The sequence below is a fragment of the Akebia trifoliata genome, chromosome 15 (genome assembly GCF_017979445.1).
Source record: "Akebia trifoliata isolate Shusen 1 chromosome 15, ASM1797944v1, whole genome shotgun sequence".
NCBI classification, from domain to species: domain Eukaryota; kingdom Viridiplantae; phylum Streptophyta; class Magnoliopsida; order Ranunculales; family Lardizabalaceae; genus Akebia; species Akebia trifoliata.
Genome location: NC_141389.1, coordinates 18270154 through 18293476, shown reverse-complemented (window position 1 = coordinate 18293476; position 23323 = coordinate 18270154). Strand labels below are relative to the sequence as shown.

Below are 23323 nucleotides of genomic sequence, written 5' to 3'. Positions count from 1 at the left end.
TGTACACGTTTTATGATCCACTTCGCTCCAAAACCCATCCTCCTCATCATATATTTCAAGAAATCCCAACTCACATCATCATATGCCTTTTGTAAGTCTATTTTCCCAATCATCTCCCATTTCTTGTCCTTAATCCTTGAATCAAGACATTCATTGACCATCAACACTCCATCGAGAATTTGCATTCCCCTAATGGAAGCCCCTTGCTAAAACATTGATAAGATTAGGAAGAACCACTTTCAGTCTCAAAGTTAGTACCTTGGAGATAATCTTGTACATTGAACTCACCAAGTTAATAGGTCTGAAGTCTCCTAGCTTATCCGCCCCAACTTTCTTGGGGAGCAAGGCCACAAAGGTGTTGTTAAGACTGTAGTCAAGACAATTCTTTTCTTATAACTCTTTGATGACTTTTATAAAGTCATTCGAGACGATTTCCCAACAAAATTTGAAGAATTCCATTGTAAATCCATCCGGCCCCAGAGCCTTATCCCCACTCATCGAAAAAAGAATTGATCTAGCCTCTTCCTCACCAATTTGTCTTTCCAGCCACGCCCTATCCTCCTAATTTCATGACTTGAACTTTAAATTATCCAATCGAGGTCTTATGGATTCCTTTTCCTTGTAAAGATCTTCGTGATAGCCCACCACCCCTTCCCTAATTTCCTTTTCTCCAACCACCATGATGTCTTTGATGAACAGTTTAATAAGATGATTACTTCTTCTATGGAAGTTGACCACTTTGTGAAAAAATTTGGTGTTATTATCCCCTTCTTTCAACCATTTTATCCTCGATTTTTGCTTCCAACTTATCTCCTCTATAAACTCTAGTCTTTCACTTCTTTCTATCGTATTCAATTTCCCTTCTTCCTCCTTTTCATCCAAGGTTTCGATCTCTTTCAAGATCTTTTTTTTTCACATCAATTCTCCCCAAAACCTCTTTATTCCACGCTTTCAACCTATCTTTTAAGTATCTGAGCTTATTCTTAAACACACAACCTGGATTTCCTATGGAAGGGCACTCATTCCACCAATTCCAAACGAGATCTAAAAAGTTGGGGTGAACTAGCCACATGTTATCAAATCTAAACGATATAGGGTGTCTTCTAGGTTGCCCTGCCTCTAGAAAGATGGGGTGTGATCTGAAACTGGGCTAGGACGAAACGAACGAATCACATTTTGAAACTTATCATCCCACACATTGTCAACCAGAAACCTATCTATCTTCTGGACATCCTTACATTACTTTGGTTATTAGACCACGTGAATCGTCTACCCAGAAGAGGGAAGTCCATTAAGCAATGTCTACCAATAAACTCATTGAAATTTCTCATGCCCTTTGAGATATTCGAACCCTTATTCTTCTCGTGAGTGAATCTGATGACATTAAAGTCCCCTACTAGTACCCAAGGTTTCTCCCAGTAACTCGCTACATCTTCAAGCTCTTCCCAGAATTGCATTCTCTCCCTGTTAATAGTTGGCCCATAAATCCCTAAGAACACCTATTGAAAATCTTCGTTACTACACTTACATAAAATAGAAATAGAGAAGGCCCCCACTAACTTATATATAACTTGGATCCAATCTTTGTTCCACATCATAAGAATCCCACCAGTTGAACCTAAAGTATGGAGGGTTATCCAATTGATGTTATTCCCCCAAATTTCCTTAATGATCTTATCATTGCAGTTAGCTAATTTTGATTCTTAAAACGTAACAATGAGGGGATCTTTACTTCTAATAAAAACTTTCACTACAACCATTTTTTTCCTATCACCCAACCCTCTCACGTTCCAAGATAAAATTCTAAGCAACATTGGAAACCAAACAAAAATCCAACAACAAACCACAACCTACCTCTTCTCCACCTTAACCAATTCCTTATCAGCTCTTGGTCTGAGTAATCTCCTTGTCATCTTCAGGGGACGATCACCACCAATTCATTATGCTCACCAACCCTATATCTACAAATTTCCTGATTATTCACGGAGTCTATGTACCCAAATTTCTCCTCAATTTCATACACTCTATTGTTGCGATTAAGTTGCTCCTCTAGAATAGTTTTCTCCCTCAAGTCCTCGACAACCACTCTCAAAATCAAGGAGGACTCTCTATCCACTGGCTCTGGGACTATACCAAAATCTTCTGCCAAGTTTAAGGCTTCGCTAGCTAACCATTCCACAGTTTCCAATTCTATCCTAACTACCTCTTCCTCACGCATTGCCATTGACGACTCATCCTTGTCTTTACCGACCCAATTTCCATCATTATACATCTCTATCCGATGAGCAACTTCCACCTCTACTAGTTTTTGAGTACAATGCAGTGATACCAGAGCTAACTGACTAATATCTTCCATGTTCTCCCTACTTCCCTCCTCTAAGAAAAGCTCATAGGATTGGAAGGAATCGATGGAGACTGCAGAAATCGACATGTCCACATAAAAAAAAAGCCACGAGGAACAAACAGAGAGGCATCCCAAAAAAATTTCAAAGAAGCTAACACATAACCCTTATGGAAAACAAGGTAGGAATTTTCACGAGGATACAAGGAAAGGACTTGAGGAAGAGTGTATGGGCGAGTAAAGTCTCCCACCTTCAAAGCTCCTGGGTTAACAATCCCTCTATTATTACTGCTTGGAGGTCCCGCAACTTTCAATCTAGCAGGATGGTGCTAAAGGTCAGCTCAAAGTTTGTCTCAGATTCTAGTTACCACAATAAGATGGTGCTTGGACTGATCACCTTCACCTTCCTTATGTTTATCTACTTCTATTATCCTCACAACTGGTTTTATGCCCAATGATGGGCCTCCAGCCCAACTCGTTGTTGGTTGACCTTGTTCTTGAACTAAAATCCACGAATTGTTCCCACCCTTTGTGGGTCCCTAATCTTGGTTGTCAATATGAGCCCCCCCATCTACGGATGAGATGTTGCCACATGTTACGATCTGAACATAGTTATCGTTTTTGCTATGTTCCATCACTCCTCCCCGTTGCAAGAGCTTACGGTACCTCAAAATTCGTGCCACTTGTCCAAGTCTCCTAACCAGCTTATACCCCTGCTACATGGCCTTTTCATGTCCACACCTTGCACTACATTGCCCCCACATGTACATATTTTAGACTATCCCTTCTCCGATTTACAATTTGGAAATATGACCACCTTGTTCTGTACAGTTGCCTCCATAGGCTTTGATTCCTCCAACCCTATCATGTTAAGTCCAGGTTTCTCCTTCTCCCTCTGAGCTTCCAAACCAGATCTGGTTCCATTAGAAGAGTTGTTCGATTAACAATCTTCTGATTTCTGAACTCCATATTCGTCCTTACTTTTAAAGTATCGACTGCACTAGTAATGAACAACTCCTCATCTTGTTTTGCTATGTCGATTTCTATCCCAACTCTGAATCTGTAACCTCCACAATACATGCACAAGCTCCTAAAGATCTTCCATATAGGGAATCCCACCTGCGACCTTGCGAAGGTAAAGTCCTCCCACCATCTGGTTTTGAAATCCATTTCTTTCAAACCTCCTAACTGATTACCAATCAGTTTGAAGGCATATTCATCCCAAAGGTGGAATGAAATCTCCCAAACTTTGATCCAAGTTCCAGATTTTTTCCAGCTTGAGTCAAGGCTATTGGCGTCTGCAAACCAGGACCTGATAGAGACGCACTTGTCTTTGATGACCACCTCGAGCAAATCTCTTATTGTTGAGGCTTCAAATCTATTCTCCAAGAAGAAAAACTCTCTTATAACTACCCCAACTAATAAGCTTCCTATCAAAAGTCCCCTTCCATCTCAGAGCAAGGTTGCATATCCTCAAAAACTCTGCCCAATCGAACTCCTCTGCCCTATGAAGATTGGTGGAGTGAAAATTCATTGGTTATTACCTGTTTTTGGTTAAACATTGAACCGTCTATAGCTTCCAATGTCCAACTCCTTGATACTGCAAAGAAGATATGGAGCTTTCTTGCGGAGATGTACTCTCAAGAACGTAATGTGACTAGGGTGTTTGAGTTGTTTGAGCACATGTTTACTACCAAACAGGGTGATAAACCCTTGAATGAACATTATAGCAATAAAAGAGGTATGTGGGAAGAACTACTGCTTTATTAACCTTTAAACACTGATTTGGAAGTTCAGCGACGCCAACGAGAAGAGTTCCAAGTTGTATTGTTGGTGTCCAGTCTTAAATCAGAGTACAATGTCTTTAAGGATCAAATTATGGCTGGTAAACGGCTTCCTACTGCAACAAGTGCCTATCCTCTCCTTCAGAGAGCCTCTCTTACGTACTCAATTCCTTCTCTTAAAGAGTCATCTTCTTTAATCACTAGTAATGGTACTCGTGGAGTTCCTCGTAGTGGACGAAACCTAAACTCTATTAGAATACTTCAATTTGTTGCAGTAAGTTCTAACTGGCCACTTTATCAACTAGATAACAAAAATGCATTTCTTCATGGAGATTTACAGGAGGAACTGTATATGGATCAACCCCTAGGTTACGTAGTTGAAGGGAAAGAATATCTTGTGTGTAGGTTGAAAAAGACATATGGAATAAAAGTCTCCACATGTTTGGTTTGACAAATTTAGCTTTGTGGTGTTTCAGTATGGGTTTTCAGTGTTCCACCTTTGATAATTTTGTATTTATTGTGTATGTAGATGACATTATTGTCATTGGATGTGACTCTGTTGGTATTGCTCAATTGAAGGCTCATTTGGGTACTCAGTTTCATGTTATTTCCCTGGGATTGAGGTTACATGTTTCAAGGATGGACTCACTCTATGCCCAACGCTAGCATGTGTTGGACTTATTATCTGAGACGGGCATTATGGGATCTCGTCCAATTGATACTTCTATAGATCCTTCTATCAAGCTTGGTGCTATATAGAGGGAAGTTTCTGAGGACATTGGGTGGTACAGGCGATTGGTTGGCTAGCTCATATATCTCACAATTACACATCCTAACATTGCTTATGCTATGGGAGTGGTCAGTTAATTTACACATGCCCCTCGACAGCCTCATTGGGAAGCTATATGTCGTATCCTTCGCTATCTGAAGGGTGCTCGTGGAAAGAGTCTCTGGTACCCTCGAGATGCAGTCAATACTACAAATCGTGATACGCAACGAAGAGAAGAGAATTTTTAACCACAAGAGAACATCAATATTCCAATCCCAAATACAAAGCAAGATCGAGAGGCGGAGTCAAAAACGACTCACCAAGTAGTAGGACAGTCTGAAAACAAACGAAATGACAAGTTCATTAACTGCAACGAACTAGATAATATGTTGAAGAAACGAAATGACAAGTTCATTAACCGCAATGAACTAGATAATATGTTGAAGAAAAAAAAGGAACTGAATGTTCTGGTAGTACTTGGAAATGGAAAAGTTGGTTGAGCAACTTGCCCGGTTGGCAATCAAAAACCTAAAGGATTCTCCATTTGCAGCAACAATCATGGTCAAAGAGCTACCTCAAAAATATTTCATTCCCCAGTTCAACCTCGACAATAGATCTGTTGATCCAATGGAACATCAGCCGGTCTAAAAACACACTACAATTCAAATTTTTGGTAATGCTACTAACATATATAAGATTAGTAGTGAGTTGAGGCACATACAATGTGTTAGTTAAGGATAAAGAATATGTAACAGGAAAATGACCTTGACCAACTATAGAAGACAAAGAACCATCAGCCAGGCAAATCTTGCGATGACCACAACAAATACTATAGGTTTTGAATAGGGAGGACGTACCAGTCATGTTATCGGAGGCACCAAAATCAATGATTGAAGGTAAGGAAGTGGTGGAAACATTGTGTGCAAATGCAAAAGTACCTGAGTGAGTGAAAGTAGAGATCGGCTGAGATGAAGTCTCCATCTGATTGAAGAATTTCCTGAACTTGTCAAGCTCAGCTTGTGATAGAGATACCGAATCCGATGAGGATATAGTAGCTAAAGGAGGTGTTGAATCAGTAGTCGACTGAGAAACTACATGAGCTGAAGATCGTTAAGACTGTTGATATTGCTAATTAGGACGACCATGAAATGCATAACAACGAGCCTTCACATAACCCAACTTTCCACAATGATCACACTTATGTCGTTGACGAGTAGGTAAAGATTCCCTGGGATGTTGTAGAAAAGGTAGGCGAGAAAACATAACAAAGTGGCCTCCTGAAGAATGAGGTAAGACAGTTGCGCGACGACTTTCATCAACTAAGACATAAAAATACGCAGTCTGTAGGGATGGAAAGTGATCCATACCCAATAAATGAACTCTCGCATACTCAAACTCCTCTCGTAGACCGGCTAGAAACTGAAAAACTTGATTCTTATCTAGAATCGACGCATATAATGTCTCATCAAGAGGGTCCTTCCAGACGTAGGACGAGGAATAGAAAGTTAACTCTTCCTACCGGGCACGTAGATGTGATATATAGGTAGTAACTAAAGAATCACCTTGCGAAAGACGAGAAATCTCACGTTCTAAGCTAAGATCCGGACATTGTTTTAACGTTGTGAGTAAATGCTCTTTATGGAATCCCATATCTATTATGTTGTCAAGGAGAACATAAACCCAACAGCAATGTGTGGTTGCACAAATGTAACCAACCAATAACGGACCATAGAATCATTAGCAAACCAATAAAAGTAAGAAGGGTCGGTCTATACAGGTTGTTTGTCTGCTCCCGTGAGGTAACCAATCTTCATTTTCCACCAATAAACATTTTAACCAATCGTGCCCAAAGAAGATAATTAGGGCCATGTAATTTCACGGTGGTAATTTGAATTCCTGGAAAGTCGGTTGTGAGAAGAAAGACTACTTGAGCCATTACTATTACTGGTGATCAAGGAAGAGGATGTCTCAGAGGCTATTAAAGTGTCTGCGTACTTTGGTTTGAAGAGAGTTCAAAGAGGACGAGGGAACAACTCTCAATGAGAAAAAGATTGCAACCCCCAAATACTATCATAACCGTCAACCAGCACCCTTGCTATGAATACAGGCTCCAAACAGCCCTTGTGTGGTGAATACAGTCTTCAAACAGCCCCTATGTTGTTGCAGCCTTCAAGCAAACCTGTGTTGGGATCGCAAACAGCCCTTGTGCTGTGAAACCAGGCTTCAAACAGCCTCTATGCTGATCGCAGCTTTCAAAATACCACCCCTGTGGTCATCGCAGTCTCTAAATACCACACCAGTGGTAGTCGCAGATAGTCGTAGATACCAAACAGCAACCCTATGATGGTCGCAACCTCTAAATACCACCCTCGTGGTGATCGCAGTCGCTAAATACCACACCTGTGGTAGTCGCAGGTACCAAACAAGAGTCCTACTGTGGTTGTAGAATCCATACAATGCAAACAACCGGTCGTGGGTTTCAAAACGATGCAAATAGCAGCTCGGGGGTTCCAAAAACAATGCAAACAGCAGGTCGTGGGTTCCAAACGATGCAAATTGTTTGCGTTACTGTGATCGTGGGTTCCAAACAATGCACCTGCTATAGTCGCAGGTTCCAAAACAGCAGCCCTGCTACGAGTTTCTGTGGCAAACGACCTAAAACTTGTTGCCGTAAGCCTCTAGAGCCATCGGTTGGTCTAAGAACAACAACCCTATTGTTGTCATAAAGCTTCAATGAGGTTTAATAACCTTATCGCATGTTATGAGTAGGGATGGAGTAAAACATCCCCCGTAGGGGTGATGATTTAAATTAGACCGAGAGGTTGTGAGGTGGATTTAAGAGAGGGGTTGTGCGATGGGGTTGTAGCAAGAAGAAAGGAGAGGATATGGAGGTAGGCTTTGATTCCAAAAAGTCTTTCATTACTAAGCCATAATTAGGCCTTAAGATGACTACATGGTCTAATAAGTGAAAAGACTAAAAAGGACAAGAAATCTGTAAAACTAATAAAATAAGAATTATTCAATAGAAAAGATGCTTTCCTATGTCAAGTATTTCTCTCCAACTTGCACAAAGCAACTTTGACATGGTTCCACGGACTTGTTCCTAGGTTGATCGACAATTTCTTTGGTCTTTGCATAAGCTTCGAGGCACAATTCATGGGAAACTAGCGACAACAAAAGGGAACAGATTCCTTATTTAACCTCAAGAAGAAAATCGGAGAGATCATAAGAGAATACACTCACTAATTCAAGACGGAGCTTCTTCAGATAGATAACTACGATGATCGTACAACAATTATCGTTTATCAAAAAGGGATTCCCAACAATCTGAAATTATACAATTCTTTAGTAAAGAGAAATCCAGAGAACATGAGGGATCTCTTGCTAAAGGCGGAGAAGTATGCGAAACTGGAAGAAAACAAGTTAAACGCTACTCCAACGACTGCATCCATCCTTTAGATAGTAGAGAAGATATCTCAGCAGGAACAAAAACGGCTAGTCAAGCCAGAAGTGAGGGAAGAACAGAAAGAAAGAAAGAAGCTAAGACCTGAAGGTGCTCAAAATTATACTCCTCACAATTATTCGTTGGATATCATCCTTCAACGAATTTAGAACGAGCCATTCATTAGATGGTCGAGACCAATGTTTTCAAATCCTTCTATGAGGGATGTTATGAAGAGGTGCACCTTCCACAAGATCATGGGCACCAGACAAAACACATGCCAATCAGCAACGACAACACCTTCTTCCTCCACCCCCGACAGGTCCAGGGCAACAAAATCAGAGGGCAAATGTTAGCAGCATAATTCATGGAGAGCTAACTCTAACAAACTGAGAAGTCTCGATGGACCCAACCTTTAACAAAATATGGATAGTCAATAGTCCATCCATTTTTTAATCAAGAATTGGAAGGAATACACGAACTGCATAAAGATGCCTTGGTCCTAACACCTTAATAACAAAAATTGATGATTTTTTGAAGAAAAAAAATGTGTTTAAAACGCAACTTGCATCCCTGACGATTAAAACGATATAAAGATGCGACTTTTTCATTTGTAACCAAAGTCATCATTTTTTCAAACTTTTCCTCGTTTTTTCATATGAACAAAAATTTAAACATTTTCTCATTTTTTAATGTGGGATTTGATACATAACGGAATTTGGTAATTCATAAATGTAAAAATATAGGATTTGATGATAATAACTTGATTTATGAATTTTTATTAGATATATATTTTTTCATAACTTTTAATATTTTTTTTATCTTTTATTTTCATCATTTTTTCTTTTCGTTTTTTTTCCCCTTTTTAACATTTTTTTGAAGTTTTTCCTTGTTGTTTTAAACTCGTATTTTAACTTTGTGACTGTGCCTAACACTGCTAATCAATAATCACGATGTCTATCGGATCCTGGTGAACTCAGTCGATATCCTTTTCATCGAAGCATTCAAGAAGATGAACGTTGATGAAAACGCAATGGAGCCACAAAATTCTCTTCTGGATGGTTTCAACAGAGATACAACTTAAATGCTAGGAGATATCACTTTACTATTTTCAACCGAACCAATGACGGTGATGACAAGGTTCGTTGTAGTGGATGCTCCTTCTCCCTACAACGTAATCTTAGGGCGAACATGGATGCACAAGATGAGGGCGGTTCCCTCAACTTATCATCAACTTGTACGATTTCCAACACTAGATAGTCTAGTGAATCAGAGGAGATCAAGAAACTACAAGGCAATTATATGCCCTCATTCAAGAAAAAGGAGCCAGAGCACAACTCCCACGGGACAACCCATTCTTTCAGGTTAGTAGCAATCACAGTCAGACTCCCCTACCACAAAAGCCTGAGCTGACAAGTGGGAAAAGTCACCAGCGATCGAACAAATAGAGGCCGTTGATATCGGAGACAGAAAGGAGCTAAGGAAAACTTCCATTGGCTCCATGCTATCAAAGTAGGTGAAGGAGCTGACCAGCTTCTTGAAAAGAAATAAAGAAGTGTTCACATGGTCATTCGAGGATATGCCAGGCATATAACCGAAGATCATCTGTCATCAATTGAATGTGGATCCCAGTTATCCACCTGTCCAGTAGAAGAAGTGGTCACTCGCACCAAAGTGCAAAGACGTCGTCTATGAAAATAAAGAAAAGCTACTGCGCAAAGTTCATCAGAGAAGTCCAATACCAAAGTTGGCCAATATCATTCCAATATCGAAGAAAATGACAAAAGCAGGCTATGCATAGACTTTGCAATGCTAAATAAAACAAGTCCAAAAGATTGTTTTCCTCTACCACGAATCGATTAGATGTTGGATGCAACATCAGGACATGATCTATGTCCTTCATCAATGTTTACTCATGGTACAACCAAATCATGATGCACCCAAGTGATCAAGAGAAAACTTCTTTCATTACAGATAGAGGAACATTTTGTTTCAGTCATGCCCTTTAGACTCAAAAATGCATGAGCAACTTATCAATGGTTAGTCACTCAAATGATCAAGGAGTAGATAGGAAAGACCATCGAAGTGTATATTGACGATGCTCACATCAAAAGTGCCAAGCGTCATAACCATATCTAAAATCTTGAAGAAATCTTCGAAATACTGAAGAAATATCAAGTGAAGTTAAATCCTGCCAAATGTGTTTTGCAAGTTCATCAAGCAAGTTGCTCGGATATCTGGTGACAAAGAGAGGAATAGAGGTGAACCCAGATTAGATTAGGCATTAATCAACATGCTTTCCCCCAAAAGTAAGAAAAGAAGTCAACGACGTTCAAGGCAAATCGCGACCCTAAATCACTTCATTGCAAGAACCTTAGGTAAATGCCAACCCCTCTTTCATTTACTTTGAAAAAATAAACATATGAATTGGGGGAAAGAATGTGAGAAACCTTAAAAAAGTTGAAACAGTACCTCTAGCAACCACTAATTCTTTCTAAGCCACAATTTAGGGAGAAGTTGTATTTATATTTACCAACTTCAACAAAGGAGGTCATTTATGTCCTAGTCAAGATTGAGGAAGGAACAAAAAAGCTAGTATACTTCACTAGCAAAACTCTTCTCGACACGGAAACCAGAAATACAAAAATGGAGGTAGCACTGGCACTGGTTTTTACGATTAGAAAACAAAGGTCATACTTTCAAGCACACTCAATCGAGGTCATAACGGAATACCTACTTCAAGTCGTTCTCAGCAAATCAACCTCTCAGGTCAATGGTGAAATGGGTCATCGAACTTAGCGAATTTAAGGTAACCTTTGCTCTAAGGACCTCAATGAAGGGGCAGGCGATAGTGGAATTTCCTGTGGACTTCCTCGCGAAATGTCCAATCATTATTGAAGCAATAGCAGAGTTGCCTCAAGCTGAAAAAATAGAAATTGCAGAACCTTGGACCACCAAGGCATGATGGAAATTGCTAGTAGATGGAGCTTTTAACGATAAAGGCTCGGGAGTAGGAATTGTTCAGATCACACCAGAAGGACTCATACTAGAGAAAGTCATTTGTTTTGGGTTCAAAGCTTAAAACAATGAAGTAGGATACCAAGCCATCATTTTGAGGCTCGAAATGGCCTCTCACATCAGCATCACAAAAATAACAGTTTATAACGACTCATAGCTAGTCATGAAACATATCAACGGAGTCTATGAAATCGAAGATGAGCGGATGACGGCTTAACTTGACTAAGTCAACTCGAGAACTGAGTAGCCACTGAATTGAGACGGTTACACATTTAAGGCCACTTCTCATATAAGTTACAAGTGTAAATGCCCATGGGCCTAACTCATCTTCACAAAACCAGTTTGTAAGGTGAGGATTGCCCCAAGTTTATACATAGCCCAAGGTTAGGATACCCACGCAATGTGGGACTATCGCTCACACTCCCCACGCGTGTAACGTGTCTCCTACATCCCTGTGGTTACTCGCTCTGATACCATGTAGACAAAGTTATGATACCTAGGCGATGTGGGACTATCGTTCTAACACCCTCTCACATGAGACACCATGTGTAGAGCTAGAAAAACACTTCTACACATCCAGAAATAGACGGGCCCAACTCTGATACCATGTAAAAGCCCATGGGCCTAACTCATTCTCACAAAACTGACTAGTAAGGTGAGGATTGCCCAAAGTTTATACATAGCCCAAGGTTATGACACCCACACGATGTGGGGATATCACTCACTCCCCCACGCGTGTAACATGTCTCCTACATGCCTGTGGTTACCCACTTTGATACCATGTTAACCAACCAACTACTCCTAAAGACCAATCTGTTGGAGAAGGAGAGAACTATGAATATAAGGTCACAGGATTTAACTAAGTATGACTCATCCGAGAGTGGAGGAAAATATACACCCAACACATCATTGCCATTAATACATCATGGGCATTAATTTCCATAAATGCAAGACAACGTAGGAGAGTAGTTACAACTAGGTTTATTACCTCCTTCAATGAGTCCAATTTATAAATAGGAAGACTTCTCTCACTCAAGCCACAAGACACAAACCACACAAAAATATTTGTCTTTCATTATCTTCATTTTGCTCTACAATTTTTACCAAGGTCTAACTTGATCGTCGAAAACTCCTAAACCAGCACCACACCAATGTCTTTTCAGGTTAAGGCAACCAAGAATTACGATTGAAAACTTAGAAGCATCATCGGAGAAGACGACTGAAACTTAGAAGCTTCATTGGAGAAAAAGACCAGAGTTGAATATTTATTTGTATTTGTTGTAACATGAATCTCGAGGAGTAGGAGACAAAAAATCCCCCAGAAACACCAAAGACGCAGTCATATGATCCAAACCAACTTGAAGGACTTAGATACTATTTCCCTCTCAATGTCTACACTCTCACATTCCAACACAAGATACTAACATTCGTTTTCTTATTACTCTGATTATAAGATCCTCGAATTTTTTAAAGACTAGTGTTTACCCATGATCATCGACATCTGCATCCTTTTTGGGGTTAAAAAGGTAATAAAGTTGAAGGGTATTATTGGAAAAAAGGTAGTAGAGGAAAGACGATATAGTTAGAAAGGTATTCTTGAACAGGAAGGTAGAAAAGGAAAGACGATAAAGTTAACAATTTTCTCTAGATTTGTAGTGAAATTAAATCTCAACCGTTCATTATGCCAGCGGATTAAGGGAGTGGGGTCCACCATTGTGTTTCATTATATAAAGATTAACTAGCTATTGTCAGCAACTAGAATTCAAAGTTTCAGTGTATTCTCAAGAAGACAACTAGTAATACTTGGATTGTAGAACATGTAGAATACTAGCATCAAGGCAGGAGAATGGGAACAAAGTTATGCTCTTTTACAATCCACATAACTTGTGCAGCATCCCAACCTAATGAGTGTCTACTGTGCAAAGGGTGAACAGTCTTTATTCGAATAATGTTTCGTTAAAGTGTCAAGTGTTCCATTGGAATTTGTTCAGAGCCAAACACAGTAATCAATGAGTAATTTAGCTGATTGCCATTAGGTTGGAAGAAAGACCTGAAGAGGGAAATAAAGGGATAAAATAAAACATGATAGGCGCTATCATGATCTTGATAAAAGCAAAATTATACCCTGGACATTTGGTCGAGAGAGAATAACAAGGTTGCTGCTGAAATTGAAGGAATCAGGAGCGAAATGAAAGATTGATGGGGTTTAGAGGTTGAAGAAGTTAAAGTTCCAGCTGGGGAAGAATGTGGGTTATCTGGGAAGGGGGCTAGTATGGTAAACCAGAATTTATTATGTAAAAAGGGGCTGGGAAGGGAAGATCAGAAGGAAAGAAGCAGCGTTTCAGAATGTAGAGATGGATTGTCAGAACCTTATTGTTTTACGCACCAACAGGGGGTGTTTGGCGATCAGAGGATAGTTCCTACAGGTATCTTCGAGCAAGATGTAACTGCAGAGGAGGTGGAGTATGAAGCCGGGCAGGTTAGATGCGAGTCACAACTAGGTAGTGAAAAAGGACAAGGATGCAATACAGAGGTTATTGAAGTTGGGGCGAATTCTAGAAGTAATCTGAACTCTCAAGCCGAGACTCAGATGCTCAATAGAAAGGGGGTGAGATACAAGCAGCAAAGAGACTAGATGTAGTTAGGCAGAAGAAATGTAATGGGGAGGAGTCCAAGCACCATCTTGTTGTGATAACAAGAGTTTGGGAAAGACTTTGAATTGATCTTCGGTACTACCCTGGTAGATCTAAAGTTGTTGAACCTCCAAGCAAAAGCATCAGAGTGAAGTTTAGCCCAGGAGTACTAACAGTAAGAGATATTTTTGGTCCACCCACTACCCCTCGGGTACTCTCTTCCTATACTGGTGAGAATTCCCGTATTACTATCCATTTTGTTTCTAAGTTGGTATATTTGCTATCTTCCCTGGATGCCGTTGTGTTTGTTCCTCGTAGTATTTTCTTCCTGAACAGGTATCACTGTCTCACAGCATCCATCAATTCACGTCATTCCTTTGAGCTTGTCGGAGAGAGGAAGGGAAGAAAGGAGGACAGGGAAGATGTCAGTCAGTTAGCTCTTGATTCATTAATGTCCACTCAGAAACCAGGGGAGGTGGCAGTTGATTATCGGACAGGGGTGTATAATGAGGGAAATTGGGTCGTTGAAGATATGGGTGAGCCGATTACAGAATCACGAGAAGAAGGGATGGTTAGGACCGAAATGGAAACGGTGGAGTGGTTAGCCAAAAAAGCTCTTAATATGGCAAAGATTTTGGTTTAATTCCGGAGAAAGGGGATAGCGAGTTCTTACTGATTTTGAGAGTGGCAGTTGGGGACTCGAGAGATAGAACTATTCTGAAGGAGGAGTTTAATCGGATTAACAAAAGGTAAGGAATTGAGGAAGAGAAGGAGCACTTAGATTTCGAAAATAGTCAAGAAATCCGTAGTTATAGGGATGGTGCGAATAATGAGTTGGTGGTGTTCGCCCCTTTGGAGATGACTAGAAGTCTCCTCAAACAACGAGCGGATAAGGAGTTGGTAAGGTTGGAGAAGAGGTAGAATGCTCTTTGGCTGTTTTGGGTAATTGTGTAGTTTCCAATGTCGCTTAAAGTTTTAACCTGGAATATAAGAGGGTTGGGAGATAGGAGTAAAAGGGCAGTAGTGAAAACTCTCATCAGGAGTAAAAACCCCCTTACTGTTACGCTCCAAGAGTCAAAGCTAACCAACTGTGACGATAAGATCATTAAGGAAGTTTGGGGTAGTAACATAGATTGGATAGCCCTCCCTGCGATAGGTTCAGCAGGAGGGATTCTGATGACGTGGAACAAAGACTGGAATCAAGTGACAAATAAATTAGTCTAGGCTTTTTCTATTTCTATTATGTGTAAATGTAGAGACGAGGATTTTCAATGGGTTTTTCCGGGATTTATGGCCCAACCATCAGTAGGGAGAAAATGCAATTTTGGGAAGAGCTTGAAAATGTAGCAGGTTACTGGGATAAACCTTGGGTAGTGGGTAGGGGCTTCAATGTTATTAGGTTTACCCATGAGAAGAATATGGGTACGAGTATATCTAAGAGTATGAGAGACTTCAATGATTTTTTATGGATTTCCCTCTTTTGGGCAGAAGATTCACGTGATCCAACAACCAAGGTAACATTAGGATGTCTAGGTTAGACAGGTTTCTAGTTGATAATGAATGGGAAGATAAGTTTCAAAATATTTTTCAATCGGCTAGCCCTAGCCCAATCTCAAATCATACCCCTATTTTACTAGAAGCAGGTAACACTAGAAAACACCCCCTCCCGTTCAAATTCGAAAACATGTGGTTAGTTCAACAAAGTTTTTTAGATCTCATCAGGAATTGGTGGAATGAGTGTCCTGCAAGTGGAACTCTAGGTTGGGTGTTTAAGAACAAGCTTAGGTTCTTGAAAGAGAAGCTGAAAGTTTGGAATAAAGAGATGCTGGAGAGAATAGATGTGAAAAAGAAGGAGATTACATTACAAATTGAAATCTTGGACAAAAAAGAGGAAGAGGATGGGGATGATAGAGGTAAAAGAGTGGAGTTGAAACTGGAATTCCAAAGAACCGCACTAAAGGAGGAAATAAGTTGGAAACAAAAATCAAGGGTAAAATGGTTGAAAGAAGGGGATAATAACACAAAATTCTTTCATAAAATTGTCAACTTCGATAGAAGAAGTAATCAACTTGACAAACTCTCCATCAACGGTAACATGGTGGTAGGAGAAGAGGAGATTAGAGAGAGTGTAGTGTGCTACTACAAAAAGTTGTACAAGGAGAAGGAACCATTAAGACCTCGTCCGGATAATATGGAATTCATATCATTAAACCAGGACGATAAGAAGTGGTTGGAAAAACAAATAGGCGAGGAGAGGTTAGATCGATTCTTTTTTCAATAAGTGGGAATAAGGCGCCGGGACCGGACGGATTTACCATGGAATTCTTCAAACATTGTTGGAAAATTGTTTCGTCGGATTTCATAAAAGTTATCAAAGAGTTGCAAGATAAGAATTGTCTGGATTATAGCCTTAATAGCACTTTTGTGGCATTGATTCCTAAAAAAGCTAGGGCGGACCAACTAGGTGATTCCAGACCCATTAGCTTGGTTAGTTCGGTGTACAAAGTTATAGTCAAAGTTCTAGCTTCGCGTCTGAAAGTAGTTCTCCCTAAGCTCGAGCAAGGGGCCTTCATTAGGGGTAGACAAATTTTGAATGGAGTTATGATAGCCAATGAGTGTCTTGATTCAAGGATCAAGGACAAGAAAAAGAAGATGATTGGAAAATTTGATTTACAAAAGACTTACGATCATGTAAGTTGGGACTTCTTAGAATACATGATGGGGAGTGTCTTATTTGATTCTTGTTAACGGGAGTCCAGCTGACTTTTTTAAGGGTTCGAGAGGTTTGAAGCAAGGGGACCCGTTATCACCATTCTTATTCCTTATAGTTGCAAAAGCTCTAAGTAGATTGTTTAGTAGAGCAATTGAGTTTGGCAAGCTCTCGGGGTTTAGGGTGAACAGGGGCCCTTCGATTTCTCATCTACAATTTGCAAACGATACTTTGATTTTCCTAGAACATTTGAGGGATCAAGTGAGGGTGTTGCGGGTTTTACTGTGTTGCTTTGAGGCTATTTCTGGTCTCCATATCAATTTGCAAAAGAGTAAGCTGTTTGGGGTAGAGAATGTGAACGATATTCATTTGATAGCCGCAGTTTTGGGATGTGGGCATGATATTCTTCGCATGTCTTACCTGGGCTTACCGTTGAGAGCACCCTAGAAGATTAGTAAAATTTGGGAAGAAAAGCTTGAGAGATTGAAGAAAAGCTCGAGCACGTGGAAGGCCAATTATCTATCTAAAGGAGGAAAAGTAACCTTGATAAAAAGCACATTGACAAGTATCCCGGTTTACTTTCTATCATTGTTCACAATCCCTAGGACCGTTGAAATCAAATTGAAAAGGCTTAGGAGAAACTTTTTGTGAATGACAGGAATGGTGGGCGAAAATATCATATGGTCAGATGAAAGGTTATTTGTAAGCCTAAGAAGAATGGGGGGACGGGGATTAGGGGTCTTAGATTAGTTAATAGAGCGTTTTTAGGGAAATGACTTTGGAGGTTCGGTGAGGAGAAGTGTAGGTTGTGAAGGAGGGTCATTATAGCGAAGTATGGGGAAAAACAGTTAAGATGGCATAGCGGAGAGGCTAGAGGCACGTATGGATGTAGTGTTTGGAAGGGTATCCTTAATGTGAGTGAGGAATTCGAGAGAGGGATTCGATTCAAAGCGGGGAAGGGTGACAAGATTAGATTCTAGGAGGATATTTGGTGCAGCACCCCATCTTTAGCAGTCCAATTTTCGTCTTTGTACGTCTATTCTCTGAAAAAGAACTGTTCAATCCAACAGTGTCTGATTCGCAACGATTCCAACTCTACTTGGGATTTGGGGTTCAAAAGAAACTTTAATGATTGGGAGCTAACAGAAGTGACATCTTTCCTGGATCTCCTGCATTTGATTCATCTCAATGGAAGCGAAGAGGATAGACGGGAATGGATAAGGGCCAAGGACTTAAGATTCTCTGTTAAGTCTTTTTTCAAGTGGTTAACCCCTTTTGTCAATCAATCCCCCTTGGAGTTCATCATTTGGTCTAAGTATATTCCTTCCAAAGTTTCATTTTTTATTTGGTTGGCCTCCATTGGGAGGATTCTTACAATGGTTGGATCGTACCCAATTATTGTCCCCTTTGCATGAAGGATGGAGAATCTGTTGACCATATTTTAATTCATTGCTCTATGCACATATTATTTGGTCAAAATTCCTTAGTCTATTCCATATTGTTTGGGTCTTCCCTCGTAAGTTCTCTGCACTATTGGTAGAGTGGACCAGTAACGATCTCAATTCCAGAAAAAGATTCCTTTGGGCTTTACTTCCTTCGGCTATTACTTGGGAGGTGTGGAACGAGAGGAATAACAGAGTATTCAACAGTAAGATGAGAAGTTCTCACAACGGGTTCTTGGAGATCATGGGATTGTTGTACCTTTGGTCTAAACAAAACTTAGAGTTTGTAGGGATTACTTTTGAAGACTTTATTTTTAGATGGAACTCCTATTGTAATTGTTAATGTTTTAGCTTTTCTTTACTTTGTAAATCTTTGAGAGATCTCCCCTTGCTTTCTTCAAAATATTACACTTACCAAAAAAAAAAAAAATTCAGTACCTTGATTTATACACATGCAAGAAAATATGAATTAGATTACTTACAATATGGTGATGATCATGATCTCAGTGTGATCATGCAAAGAAGTGCACTAAAGATATACCAAAGAAATTCAAACAGAGAGAGGAAAATGGAAAGAATACTTGGGCTTAGCCTTGTAGCTCAGTTGGTTTGACACATTGCAAAACAACTTTGAGGTCAAGGGTTCAAGTCCAACTTACCCATAAAAAAAAATGGAAAGAAAACTTACTAAGTCCTCCAGTTTTAGCCGCAAATTGACCAGATAGTGCCCTGGGAAGTATAGGAACCCTTCTTGTCACCCAAGAGAAATTGCACATACCGATGAGATCTAACGGATCGGATGAATTTCCCTAAAAATTGATATTGTTTAAATACCTAAACTCGGACAAATAAAGTATAAAATAGATGAAAAAACTGTCACAAAATTAGGCTAATTTTTTCGAAATTTTGGAAAAAAAAATAACACAAATAAGGGCCCAAGTGATTAAATTCGCAAATCGAAAAATCAATCATTAACTTATTGATTAATCCACATCATATAGAACATGAAAGAAACTTACATTATTGGATCGATGAAACGTGGGGATTTGCATGAATCTACAAGAGAAACGAGGTCTCAGTGAGATTGCAGAGACATTTGGAGCCGCCATTGTTCGCAAATTTCAAAGAAGCGATTTGCGAAACATGAACTACAACAAAGGTGAAGGAGAAAATCAAAATTTTGAACAAAAAACTAAAACCATCACAATAATTCGAATTAGGGCTTAGGGCACTCACCCATGGTTTTTAAACTCGGTATTTGGTCTCGTCTCGTTCACCTCCGATACCGGGTTGACTCGGACGATACGTCTAGTCGAGTCGAGTCATCTCATTCAACATTGAAACCATGGTTTTTAACCATTTAAAAAATCTAAAAAATTCAAAAAAAATTCAGAATTAATTCCTATTAAAAAATGAACCCCCAAAAAAATACAAAATTAAAAAAAAATTCATAATATACCTATCAAAATAAATAAATTAAATATTTACATTATTTTGTTGTTTCATTTTCATTGCACAAATGCACTAAATTTGTTTTCCAAGTACAATATTTAAAGTGCATCAAACTTATCATCAAAAATATCAATTAAAACACTAATTTTAATTCGATAAAATGTTAATACATGATAACGAATAAGTTCATACATGCAAAAATAATTTAAATACATTAATAACAATCAGTTTGAGTTTAAAGTAATTTGAATCTAAGGCAAACATTAACTAAGAAAGACTTGTAAAAATAGAAATCATGAAAGTGAAGCGCCACAATGAGATGAGTTGAAATTTGCACCGATATCCGATAGAACATGTAACCCACTCACCTACAAAAAAAAATTTTGAAAAAAAAATTAAATCAAAAAATGATTAATTAGATATATTTAATAACAAATTAAAATCACATAGACAAAATATAATCAAATAAAAGTAATTTTAAGTCAACGTACTGTTCTTGTTCCTCGTAGTGTGGATAAGATCGATAGTCTCTAGGGAATAAAAAAGAAGTAAAAGCGTTAGTTGTAGTGTCACTCATGTTGGTATGACTATACTCCATTTGTTCATAATTTGAACTTGTTTGTTCATGATATGAATAAGAACGTCCGTATCCATACACACCAGTAGGTTGGTCATGACCATGACAAGAACCAATATGATCAAACTCAACACCATAGTTGTTAGATGCATCATTTTCGTTTATACCCGTCTCTTGAGGGTATCCATAATGATCATAACTTCTATCACCGCCACCTTAATATTGAGTCTGACTTTCATCATCATCACTACGAAACTCTATCAATTTGGCCAATCTCTCACGTCTTTCTTCGAATGGCCTAATACCATGGTTGGTATCTTGTATCGTGATCACGTTATCAGGTTCACTATCATCCCATGCTTTATGTTGTGTCTCTTGATCACCTTCATCATCATCATCACACCATTCGGAGATGGAGATCTACTCGTACCTCTATCGGGTTGGGTACTAATCTCTCTATCCAACCAAGACAAGTTGTTATTATCCATCAAAGGATCTTCTGTCTCTTTCAACCACTGGTCAAAAACATCATCATGCTCAAATATGGAATCTAGATCAATAGAATTGTAATAACCATCTTCTGATCTACGATCCATGATATTGCGAGCTCGTAATCTCATGTTATAATATGCAAACACCAAGTTCATTAACTTTTCAATTTTGAGTCTATTATGAGGACGAGCATAGATTAAAGCAAAGGTACTCCAATTTCTTTCACAACCTAAAGACGAGCAAATTTGACTCAAGACTTTAATCGTTATTTTTCTGAGATCAGGTGCATCATGACCATAATTATACCACCAATCAGTTGATAAGAAAAAAAGAAAAATATTAAATACTTATTACTTGTTATTGTATAAATTATTATTATTATTTATATATCACCTGGTAAAGAAGTTTTACTCATGTTTCTAGTTAGAGCATCACCGAACTCCCCGTCGCGTCAATAAACAATTTAATCTATATTTAAAATGTAAAAAATGTAAAAACATGATTCAAAAATAATAAGAAAGTTCATATACTATATAATTAAATTATAAATACAAAAATTTAAAATAACTTTGAATTATTTGATAATAATATGTATTGATACCTGGTATATTGCCTTCCATTGATTAATCATATCTGGTTTCAACTTTTTGATAACCATTTTCGTTGCTTGAAAAAGTTCATTGCTTTCCACTAAGAAGTTATCATATTGAAACTGAGGATTTAAATAATACGTTGCAATAAATAGCAATATCAATTTTCTTAATATCAAAATGTTAATAAAATATTAATATTTAAATTATATTAAAAATATTTAATTGTTACCTACCATATGAAGATCTAATTTAAAATTATCTAACTACTTTTTTTTCAATCAATTGGATATACAGTCGATGATATCTTACCGAATCTATTATTGATTGTTTGACTCTTTTCATACCTTCATAAATTACAGTCAGAGTGGGCTTTTTATCTTGGTCAACAATTTTCAAGAGTTTAACCAAAGGTTCCATGACCTTACAGACCTCTTCTGCCTTCTCCCAGAATTCACGTTGCATGATCAAATTTGAAATCATTTTTGCTAACTCTATTTTCTTTTTATCTTTCATAAGTCTCATTCGCAACCATTCATCAGATGCAAACATGGTTTTCAAAGTTAATTGATGTCGAATAAGACTTTGAAGAGTAATGTATTGCGTAGCAAACCGTGTGATCTCATAACGTAACAATTCATGCTCCTTAGTAAATGTTCTCATCAAACTCATAAGTTTGTTACTATTGTATATGAATCATGTTATTTGTCGATCACTTGAAATAACATAAGTAAATAATGGCAATTTTCCCATGTCCTCCAAAATTAGGTCGATGGTATGTGCGGCACAAGGTGTCCAATACAAATGAGATTTTCTTAACATTAAATCCAAACCTGTAGCCTGATATGATGCTTCATTGTTTGTCACAATCTGAATAACATTATTTTCACCGATTTCATCTACTACATTCTCCATCAATCCAAGTAATTACTCTGATGTCTTAGTAATTCTAGTTGCATTGATTGATTTGTGAAATATCATATTTCTATCGGAATATACCATGAAGTTGATGATGGACATCCTATTTTTTTATGTCCACCCATCACACATCACAATACAACCATATATTGACCATTTCTTTTTAAGAGATTCAATATAATCTCTTAACTCTTCTACTTCTATGTCCAAATATTTTCCTCAAATCTCGTATTGTGTAGGACTCCTGATGCCACTCCCTGTCTCTACAATAGAATCCACCATAGTATGAAAATATGGACTTTTGGCTGCATGAAATGGGACCGAGTTGAAGAGAAAAAACTTTGTAATTGCTCAGCCAACCTTATTTAATAATTTTTTCCCACTCCATGATCCTTTCAATTTTTTTCTGTGTGACTTGTTTTGACCTATACAAGTAAGGATCCAATCCTCTGGTCGAAACATCATGTACATTTTTTTCTGCCCGTCTCAAATCTTGTTCGGCATTTTTAAATTCTTTCTTAGTTCTTCGCAATTCATGACTATCTCTAATACTGAAAGTTTGAAATAATCCTCCACTTTTCTTCGCTGTCCCAGATGAAGTGCCAAGTCCTCTACCCCCACCTTTAATACTTCTAGGGATCTCTGAAACTGAATGTCCTCTTCAATAATCGTCTTCTTGTAAAGATCGTCGACTCATATCACATGTCATTCCTATCTGGACATTTTCTTCTCTTTCAGCAGAATCAAGCGACTCGTCATCTGAGTCGTCTATAGGTATACTATCATCAAACTCAATCCCACCTCTAGATAATTCATGTAATCTGTTCATTGATATTTTTTTTTCTTTTTTTCACTGCTTTTAATTTTGATTTCACTATCATTTGTTTCCTCATCAACAATCGAGTTTCTTTGGGACATTTTGGATAAGCCGTCACTTCTCCTATTTTAGAAGACAAATGCTCTTTAAGATATGTAATGCTCCACTCATAATTTTATCACAATAGTTGCATTTTACTTTTTTTTATTCCCCTCAAATGTAGTACCATGCTGCCAACCAATGTCATCTTCTCTAGGCATCTTATAATTTATAAATAAATATATAAATCAAATATGTTATAAAATTAATCAATATAAATAAAATGCAACAATAATGAT

General features: G+C 38.4%; 1 protein-coding gene and 1 pseudogene across 7 annotated transcripts in view; one reads left to right on the top strand and one right to left on the bottom strand.

The window, feature by feature from the left end:
• The window catches only part of LOC147384475 (uncharacterized), a 40112-nt pseudogene extending 20770 nt beyond the window's left edge, over positions 1–19342 (bottom strand). The window contains exons 1-2 of the transcript XR_015173035.1: positions 19159–19342; positions 18828–18948 (exon numbers count right to left, since the gene is read on the bottom strand). The product of XR_015173035.1 is annotated as an uncharacterized LOC147384475 (transcript). The remainder of the gene's footprint in view (positions 1–18827; positions 18949–19158) is intronic.
• The window catches only part of LOC147384474 (mitochondrial uncoupling protein 1-like), a 91656-nt gene that overhangs the window by 45984 nt on the left and 22349 nt on the right, over positions 1–23323 (top strand). The gene's annotated exons all lie outside the window — the stretch shown is intronic.